The sequence below is a fragment of the Rhinolophus hipposideros genome (assembly GCF_964194185.1).
Source record: "Rhinolophus hipposideros genome assembly, chromosome: 8".
NCBI classification, from domain to species: Eukaryota; Metazoa; Chordata; class Mammalia; order Chiroptera; family Rhinolophidae; genus Rhinolophus; species Rhinolophus hipposideros.
Window position 1 is genome coordinate 58,270,143 of NC_138054.1, and position 10,249 is coordinate 58,280,391.

General features: G+C 46.6%; 1 pseudogene across 1 annotated transcript; it reads right to left on the reverse strand.

The window, feature by feature from the left end:
- Positions 1 to 1,750: 1,750 nt before the first annotated feature.
- LOC308500737 (ubiquitin-ribosomal protein eS31 fusion protein-like) lies at positions 1,751 to 2,199 on the reverse strand (annotated as a pseudogene). Its single transcript has one exon. The product of its transcript is annotated as a ubiquitin-ribosomal protein eS31 fusion protein-like (transcript).
- Between the last annotated feature and the right edge of the window lie 8,050 nt (positions 2,200 to 10,249).

Sequence of the window (10,249 nt, forward strand, 5' to 3'; positions counted from 1 at the left end):
AAAGGATTTCCAAGGATAATTTTGATTATACGTAATTTTTTAGAATCTTACCCTAGATAAGCTTTGACTGAACTATAACTTACAAATAAGGTGACCAACCATCTTGGTTTGTCTTGGACTAAAGTGATTCCCGGGATGCAAGACTTTCAAGTGCTAAAATCGACAAAGTCAGCTTGTCCAGGCAAACCAGGACAAGCTGGCACTCTACCACATAACACATCTCTGGGCCTATGGTGTGACCCTGTTGAGGCCATGCTCCATTGTATCATCCTTTTTGAGGACCTTAGGACATTCTTGTCTGGCCTTCATACCAAGAATTGTTGTTTCCCCCAAGGACTAAGTGGTTTGTTTTTATCTCATGAACATTGTGAGTTGTACGAGTAAACAGGTTTCCCTTTTTGCCTTGGCTGCTGGAAGTCTTATTGCTAAATATGAAGACCACAAGTTTCGCTGTGTAGATCACTATGTTCTTGTACTTTTTGCATCATTTCAGGCTCCGCTTTGTGTTTTTCAATCTTATCTTGTCCTGTCTTAAACGTAATGATCTTGTTTTAGTTTAAATGTATTTCTGGATTAAGGCAGGGTAAAATCAAACCATTCTTAATTTAGAGTCCATGAACCCTGCTGCAAGTCATTGAAAATCTGAAATGATATGCAAAATTTATGTGTATATACATTTTTTTTCCTGGGGAGGAAGGAGCCATACATTTTAATAATTTTTTAAAGGAGTATGTGTTCCTCAAAATATTAAGTGCCATTGGTACAAGAGAACCAAGAAACAAATACATGCTTTTAGTAGAAGGAAGTTGGAAAGTTGAAAGTTTGAATTGTAATGCTGGTATTTTAAAATGTTGGAGTGATGGTATGGAGAAATGTTGGTGGGGCAAAACATTGGAAAGGCAGAGAGAGGAATATTGGTGTGGTGGAATGTTCCCCATAATGGAATGGCAAGGTGACAGAATGTGGTGTGCTGAAACATTAGTGTGTTAGAATATTAGTGTGTTTTGGAATTTTGGTGTAACGGGGTCCCTGGAACACCTCCTTCCAGATGTCCTGGCATCCTCCTTGCTCAGTTTTATTTCAAGGATAGGCCTCTATCTGATTCTGCTTCTAAATCTCCCATATTCCCTATCTCAGTGCCCCGTAAAGACCCAATTGGCTGCTAGAGCTCTCACTAATGGGTACCTGGCTGGCTCATGAGTTTCTGTCAATTTCACACTGAGATGTCCATTCCTTTTTGACTATGCCCACTCTCCTTTGAGATAGGTCTCAAATGCCTTGCAGACTTAGGACACTCGTAGACTACCATGTCCAATTCCAATGTCCTTGGTACCTGCCTCAGGTCATGCCCAAAGGGCATGCCAACCTTGTGGCTACTCTAGGGTAGCCTGGCTAAACTACTGGCCAGAGGGCTGCCTGCAGACGGGGTGCTTGCTAGAGTTTAGCTTCTGGAGCCATTAGGCTGAAGGCAACTCAGTATTCTTGGAGTTGGTCAGGAGCAGGGGAAGCCAGTTCAAAGTTAGGGGCGAGTTGAAACTTCATTATCGGAAGAACCTGATCCAAAGGTCAAATCTAGGAATTGGGATAGGATAGAGACTGCTATCCTTCAGCCTGGAGTTTAGAGTGGGAATAGACAGAGGAGGAGTTGGGGTGAGGACTGGGTTCTTGGATGTTCTTTCCTCTTTATCGATTCATTCTTTCTGTTTTTTGGGTTTTTTTTTGGTCATGTCTTTTATTAACCCATGTACAATTACTTGTCTTCTGGTTTGTTGAAGCAATAGGTCAGACATTTACCACAATAATGTCTGTCAAAGTGTCTAGCATAAAAACTCCAGCACCACGTTCATCTGAAGGGCACTGTTTTTGCCATTCTCATCTACCTTATACGTAGTATTTCAGGACAGCCAGCTTAACCTTCTTTCTCTTACGCTTCTTGTTCTTGGGAATGGTGTAAGACTCCTTCCCTTTTTTAGCACCACCACGAAGTGTCAACACAAGATGAAGAGTGGACTCCTTGTAAATGTAGTCAGACAAGGTACCTTCATCTTCCAGTTGCTTGCCAGCAAAGGTCAGTCTTTGCTGATCAGGAGGAATTCCTTCCTTATCCTGGATCTTGGCTGTTACATTTTCTCTTGTATCTGAGGGTTCAACCTCAAGAGTGATGGTCTTCCCAGTAAGGGTTTCCATGAAAATCTGCATCTTGGCAACGATTCCACCGCAGATGGCGGATGGGAGAGGAAGAGCACCGTGCTGGTCTACACATATCGATTCTTTTGTTGAGCTAACATTTGCTGAGGCCTTTCAGTTGCAGACCTGTCCATACCTTGGAATTAATAGTCTGTAACGGAGGAGACAGGCCTATAGACAACGACAACCCAGTGTGGTCAGGGCTGTGACCTAGGGTAGCTGTGGGAGACGAGAATAAGTCCCCATCCAGTGTGGGAGTGAAAAAACTGTTACTAGAGGAATGCCATCTGAGCTGATTCTTGAAGGAGGTGGAGGAGGGGGCAATATCTGTGTGATGGAAAGGCTGCCTCAATGGCCAAAGCACATGGAAATTCCCCAGTGTTCAGGTATCGAAAATGGTCCCGTTCCTTGGGCTGCACAAGTTTGATCTGTTCAGGTCTAATTGCCTTCAGACTCCTCTCCCCAGCTATGCCAATAACCCACAAATTTAAGACTGTTGCAGACTGTGCCAACCCGGAGAAGATAATTAATTGGCTCTTAATGGTTGGAGACATTTCCTGATTATGAGAGAACAGGATTTTCTGGAGGTGCAAAGCTTCCTATCTCCCAGCCATCCTGTTTCCATGTCCTTTCTTGTGGGCACACACCTTAGCCTGGCCCTCATCCCAACAGCTGGGTGGGCCACGTACTCTCCTGCAGTCCATCTCAGTTACATCAACTTTAAAATGAGCTCCATAATGGTGTGAGGAATACTCACTAAGCTGAGCGGCAAGAGAACTGAATTCAAACCCTGGCTTCTATACAGAGACTTCACAGATGGCGCTGTGTGAGGATGGGCAGGGCACGTCCTCTCTCTAGGCCTCAGCTTTCCCATCAGTGAAAAGGGAGAATGCGTGCAAAGTTTGCTAAGGCCTCTTTCTGCCTTGACATTCTGTGTCTGGGTGGAATCCTGGGTGTCCTGTTGTCAGCCTGCTACTTTAAAATAGAGGTCGTGGGACTCTGGAGACAGGAAATCTAGACAGGATTTGGGCTTACTTGCTTTCTGAGCTAGAGACAGTCACTAAACCTCTCTGAGCCCTAGTGTTCTCATTTGGTAAATTGAAGTAATACTTACCTCACAGGATTTTATGAAGCTCCAATGAGCTAAAAGGAATATGATTATGGTGGTGGTGGTGATGGTGGTAATACTCCAGTGGAATAACAGTCAGTCTCTCAGAGTAAATTAAAAGTGTAGATGTTGCAAGGAAGTTAGGGGCCAGCTCCAGAGTCACAGAGAATGTGCAAAAGTCTTTGAAAGCCTTCCTCCTGGCTGAGCAAACATTCCCAGCAAGAGCTATTACTGAGGGAGAAAGGGGATTAATCTTTGCTGACTGCCTACATCCATTTGTTGCTTCCATTCCTGAGAGATGGGTCTTAGTATAGCTACCTACTAGCTGGGTGACCCGTAAATAAACCTTTAGAGACTCAGTTTCTTCATCTGTAACATTGAATGTTACTTGACTCAGGATTGCTGAAGACTTCCCAGTATCCAAACACTTTGCCTATCTGGAGGAATTCCAAGCTATGTGGAAACTGAAGAGGGCAGCAACTCTTCCCCTGACCTCTGTGGGCCTGGCCTGGCCAAGTTGGTGCCTCACCTAGGCGTTGAGCCTGGTGGGAGTTAGGCAGAGGGGTGAGGACAGTCAGAGATTACTTCAGGTGGATACAGTTGGGGACAAGAGCCCAAGAGTATACGGTGAGCAGCAAAGGGCTGTGTGGCCCTAAACAGAGTTCTTGTGGCAGGACTTTGGCTGTGTCCAGCTGTCCCTTCCTGGCTCTCCAATTTCTCCATCATTTCAGTGAGCCATCAAACAGCCTGCCAATAAAGCCCCTTTTACTTAGTTTTGCCAGGCATGATCTTAAATGTTTGCACCTGAGAATCCTGACTGGTACAGAGTAAACCATGCAACATGCCAGACACAGTGCCCAACATATACTAAGCCCTCAAAAAGCAACACACACACACACACACACACACACACACACACACACACACACACGCAGGTTTGGAGAAGTACAATGACCTCCTTGAAGACACACAGCTAGGCAGTGGTGCTTGTATGAGGCTGACCATGAACGTCTTCGTGGTACATTGTATTGAAATCGCACTTTCCATCACAACAAATCATTGTCGAACAATTTATTGTTGATTCAACTGGTTCAAAAGCCTCAAAATACCCTGTGAGGCCCACAGGGCCAGAACTTTCTTTAGGCAGAGAGGAAGGCACTAGCTCAGGGTAACTCTGTAAACAGCAGTGGCCTGGAACCCAGGTGGTGGTCTGGTGGTGTCCGCACATGTGTACATGCTGCTGCAGCTAGTGAAGCAGCCCCATCTGGATACATGGATACCTGGTGCATTAGCGATCTGCAGTGAGTCAGCAGCTGCCTGTGAGGACATCAGGGAGGGAACACCATGTACCAGGACCTGCAGAAAGGAATGCTCCTCTAGCCACTATGCTGATCTGGGGTGTGGGAGGATAGGGGGATAGTAATGGGTTACAGAGTGGGGGTAAGGAAGGGACAGGTGGAGTTATCCTAATCTGGGGCCACCTCTGCTGAGCCTACTAATCAAGGAAGGTTTTGACTACTACAGTGTTGGCATAGCGGCTTAATTGGACCTAATGGGAGAAAATGTGTGATGAATATGGATGATACAGGCAATGAGGCCCCAAGGAAAGCTGGTTGGAGGAAGGGTGATGAGCTGAAGATAGGTCTGATGGGAATGAAGCTATGGCTCCATTGGTGAGCTCATGGACAGCCGGGACAGCTGCTCCTCCCTAGGGGCTTAGGACCATCCTGCTGACTTAGGTCTCCACGCTGCCCTGGCCTGCAGACCTTGCCTTTACACTTGCATAGAATCAGAGAAAATGTCAGGCTTACAGGGTTCTGGAACTAGAATCAGACTCAGGATTCTAGAATCATAGACCTTTAGCATCACATATGTTAATCAGAAAATTTCAGAATCTAACAACTGACCATTGGTGGCCCTTGTGACAAAATTTAGGAGATCCTTCTCCAGTCTTCATTTAATAATGATAAACCACATCTTCCAGGCATCTCACAACTTCCAAAGACCATTCACGACTGTATAGCCATCACATGGGAGTAGGTATTATATAGTGCTTTCAAGTTAAGTAATGTGCAGACAATCAAAATGAGCTGGTTGAGACTGGAACCCAGCTTTGCAGAATAAATTCTATTTTCCATATGCCAGGGTTTTGATATCCTTGACTTCTAGATTTATAGAAACACTTTTAACTACTTGGTATAATGTGTCCAAACTCTCAGATGTTTGTTGTGTAAATTCTGCATGGTTGTGTACTGTTTTGCGATGCACTAACACGTGATTATCTTTGTTGCAACAGCATAATCAGGGCTGGTGCATTCTGAGGTAGCTTTTTATCAGGTTTTATCCAGCGCTATTTTCAGTTCACAAAGGACTTAAACAACATATCCAAAAATAGATTTGAAGTCACTAATGTAAAGACTGAACCTCACACTCAAGGTTTAGTCAGAACATGTTCTGATTTTCTTAGAATAAAAAGTTAAACTACGAAAAAATGCGGAAAGACAAAAAAACAAAGGAGAAACAAGCCTCCCTGGTTAGGAGCGCTGAACGTCACAGAGGAGTGGTTGTGGTGAAGGCCAGGTGCACCAAGCCAAGCGGAAGAAATCTGTCAGGATTCTGCCAGTGATAGGCTGCGAGTAGCCTGAGGCAAATCCCTGCCCTTTTCTAGGTCTCAGTTTCCCCCGATTTCAAAGGGGGATAATAATCCTGTCCAAGGGAAATTCGGGAGTTTATCAGCCCTGGGGGAGACACGGCTAAGAGAGATGGCGAAGGGGGAGGGGTGCCGAACAGCAGGGAGCTGCGAGGGGCTTGCGATCTCCATGGTAACGCACAGCGGCCAGAGGAGGAGGCGGGGTTTGGAAACCCGGAGCTGGAGGGTTTGGAAACGAAGGTTTCACAAAGAAAGCTCTCTCCTTCTTGGAGAAAGGCCTCCTCGGAGATAGGGCGCTGCGCTAAGAACAGCCCTTTGTGCCTGATGGCGCCGTGACTCTGGCCTGGTGTTACAGACAGGGAGAACAAGGCCCGGAGAGAGGACCACAGTGGCCCGCAAGTCCCTGGCAGGGAGGGCGTGTGAACCCAGCCCTGCTGCTTTCTACTCAGTGCTCTTCTCTGTACCAGAAGGTTGTTTCTCTGAAGCTTGGTTTCCTCGTTTGTATAATGAGAGTTGAAAGGAATAAGTCTCTGAGGGCCCCTCCAGCTCTGACAGTGTTCGATAAAACGATTAGCAAACTCACCCGAGATGTGAATACTAAGATGAGGATCCTGTGTTCTGTGAAACATGGGCATTGTCTCATTGTCTGTGGGTCCCCACGCCAACAAATAGGGAGGCACAGCGTGGACATTGGTATTTATGGAATGAATATTTATGCAAATGTCACCTTCATTCTTTTGTTGCCCAAGGTTTAAAGAGCACCTACTGTGTGCCAGCCAGGTACTCTGATAACTCGGAGAAGGACTGGAAGGAGAGGACTCTAGTGCCTTGACCTGCTTTACCAAATGCACTACGTGCATGTCCCAGGGCTTCCCAGCCAAGCATGATTTCTCTCCATCCCCAGTCTCCAGGTAATGTGAGTCATTTGGGAAGATTTTGGTAAAGGGCTTATTTAAAACAGGGACTAGCGATAAGGCAATACTCCAGTGAGTAATGTTAGGGCACTAGTGCCTACCCTGAGGTCTAAAGGAGTAGGGAAGGAGAGCAATTACTAGAATCTGGAGACAAAGAGAGCTGTGGTAAGGGCAGACAGACAGGAGCTATGCACCTTGGTCGAGAGACGCAGCCAGCCCATGATGTAACTTCAGGGAGGAAACGAGGGGAATGTATACTCTGCTGGAACTCCAGTTGGCCAAACCCTACCAGAATCCAGAGATTCCAGCCTCGGTGGAGAGCTCATGTATGTTCTACATGGTCTCATTTTCCAGCAGGCCAGCTTAGGCTTCCTTACATAGTGACACTGCATTCCAAGAGGGTTAGAGATGGATGCTGCAAGGTCTTTTGAGGACTAGACTTAAAAGTAGCACAATGCTACTTCTGCCACTTGCTATTTGTCAAAGCAAGTCACAAAGTCAGCACAGAAACAAAAGATGGGAAAATACATTCCACTGCTTGGTGAAAGGGGTGGCAAAGTTACATTGAACCAATGTAACATCATGTATGAGGTTAGAACAACCTATCTTTGAACTGATGAATGAAGAAATCTCAGCCCCATTGTAGTTGTAACCCCATACTATCAGTCTTCCCTCAATAGCCTGAGAGCTCCCCAAGAGCCGGATGTATGACTGATTCATTTCTTTGTTCGTAGAGCTCAGGGTAAGGCCTGGCATGCAAATGATATTAGGTATATGTTGAATGATTATGGTTGGAGAGGGGGTTTTGAATGGTCAACTTGTACAAAAACCAAGTGGAACTCTCTTTAAAACAGAAAGTTGACATTATAGAACATTTTCCTCTACCTCTTTGAGACCCTTCAAGTATTGCCATGGTCCATCAAGGCTGAATTCAACCCCCACTTCCTCCACAAAGGCTTCCAGACCATTTCTTTTCTCCTGTTTTAGAATCTCTGCTAACTCTAATGGCCTTTGCCCTATAGCTTGGCATTTGCTTTTGAGCTGCTCTCTAGGGGTTTCCTGGGTCAAACCTACTCTTCATCCCTGGTGAGTAAGTCCCTGAGGTAGGGCTGCATCTTCTATCCTAAAGTGCTTGTTACAGTATATCCTCAGTCAACACTCCCTGAATGGACCGCCCACTCTGGTGGCCTTGATCCTGTGAGGTATAGAGACATGCAAGGAGCCATTCATGCCCTTGTGGATGAGTGCTCCACACAGCCTCCCAGGTCTCTGGGACATAGCAAGTGCCATCACTCTCCTGTGTTCTAACCTGTGGCCTGGGGCTCAGTTGCCCCGTGCTCTGTCCCTTGAGCTAACGGGGTGTAGGCCAGGAAGAGCCGTGTCACTAATGGTAGTGGAATGACCCCCTCCTCCTGACAAGAGGAGATATATCCAGGCCTTGATTTCTTGTGGGCACTTGAGCCATCACTGCCCTTCAGACTTCTGACGTTTCGGGAACCAAAGGGGCAAGTGTTCAATAGGCCCAATAAAGCAGAGCTCCTGGGTGGCAAATTTCACTTCAGTGTCATGAAGAACATGAGAGCAAGCTATCAGATAAGGCATTGAGTGCCTTTCCATGCTTAAAACCCTTTCCCATCGCTTCTCCTTACCCATAAAATAACGCCCAAGCTCCTTAATATTGCAAAGGCTTCAGGACTTGGCCCATATTTTCTGCCAGCTTCATCTCTCACTATTCCCCACTTTGGCTACAGTGTTCACCAAGCCACCAAACTGAATTACTTATTGTTCTTGAAATCATTATGTGCTCTCTTAGCTCTGGGTCTTTGTGTATGCTGTTTCCTTTGCCTTGAATGCTGTTCCTGATCTTGTACCACAACCCCCTTTCGCTTGTCAGTGGGTCTTTCAAGACTGAATTCAAGCATCACTTCCTCCAAGAAGTCTTCCCCAAGCCTTTGGCTGGTTTAGGGATCTCCTGTAGACGCCATAGTCATGAGCTCCTTGAGGACAGATCCTGGGACTTCTTTTAGCCCACATCCTGGCCGAGAATCATTGTCAATCAATGTTGAAAGAACAAATAAATGTGAATGTTTGAGGAGAGGCTGGAAAAACACCTGACAGGAGTGCTATAAAGGTGAGTGGAAGGTTCTAATATTTCCAAGTTTTAAGATTAAACAGTTCCCTAATTCTTGATGAAGATTCAGACTCCCCAGCTAGCCACCTCCATCCTGTGCCCTCTAAGTGTTTGTTCACAGGCAGGCACACATATATGTTCTGAGCATAACTGAGGAAAGCAATTTACAAGAAATAATTGCCGGTCGATGTGTGCTTGCGAGCAGCGGTGAGCTCAGACTATTTCTGTCTGTGCGTCAGCCCACCCAGCTTCCTTCCTCCTCCTCAGCTGCCCTGGGGGAGGGGGCTCTGCTGCACAGGTTAGGCAGTTTGTTTTCAACCCAAGACTCAGACAAGCCAACCCCAGTGAGAGCCAGCTCTGAGGATTGATTGAATTCAAACGAGAGAAGCTGAACCTGGGGGATGGAAAGGAGCTTTATGGGCCTGAGATGCGTAGGCCAGCAAAGGCAGCACACACAGTCTATTTTCCATCCATCCCCACCCCATCCACACAGGTTCCTGCTGGGGAAACTCTACCAGGTCTTCAGGGCCCTACTCAGTGTGAGGTCTCCTAACCTCTCCAGCTCTGAGTCCTCTTTGTTCTTCCTGGCCAGGCTGGCTCAAAGGGTGGTCCCAGCCCAGCAGCATTAGCATCACCTGGAACTAGTTAGAAATGCAAATTCTGGGGACTTACTCCAGACCTACTGAATCAGACACTGGGAAGGGGGAGAGAGGCGGGCCCAGCAATCTGTGTTTTACCAAGCTGTCCAGCTAATTCTGATGCAGCCTGAAGTTTGAGAACCACTGCCTTCAGCCACTTGAGTTTTTAGAATTGACAGATCATCTTCCGCTGTCGGACCCTGAGTAGCCTAAAGGCAAGGGCCGTATTGGATTCTTCCTTGTAACCTCCCAGAAGGCCCAGCACAGAAAGTGTTCAGAGAAAAATTGGATTTGACAGCTGGGGATAGATACCACGGGGAGAGGCTGGATCTGTCCTGTGAAAGGTCAGCCACACAAAGTCAGCAACTAAACCTCCTGCAACGTTCAGTTCCTGGGCTGTGCTGGGCTCTTTCTCACTGTTTCTGAACAGGTTGTACTCTGACCATGTCTTCTGACCTTGTCGCAGATGAAAACTTTGACTCATCTTTGATGATTCAGCTCAGACATCACTTACTCCTCCCTCAAGCTGCACGAAAGGCTGCCATGGGGCTAACTGCCCTTTTGTGTGCCTACCTTGCCCTCCATATGAACCCCTCGAGGGCATCAGCAGTGGCTGATTCC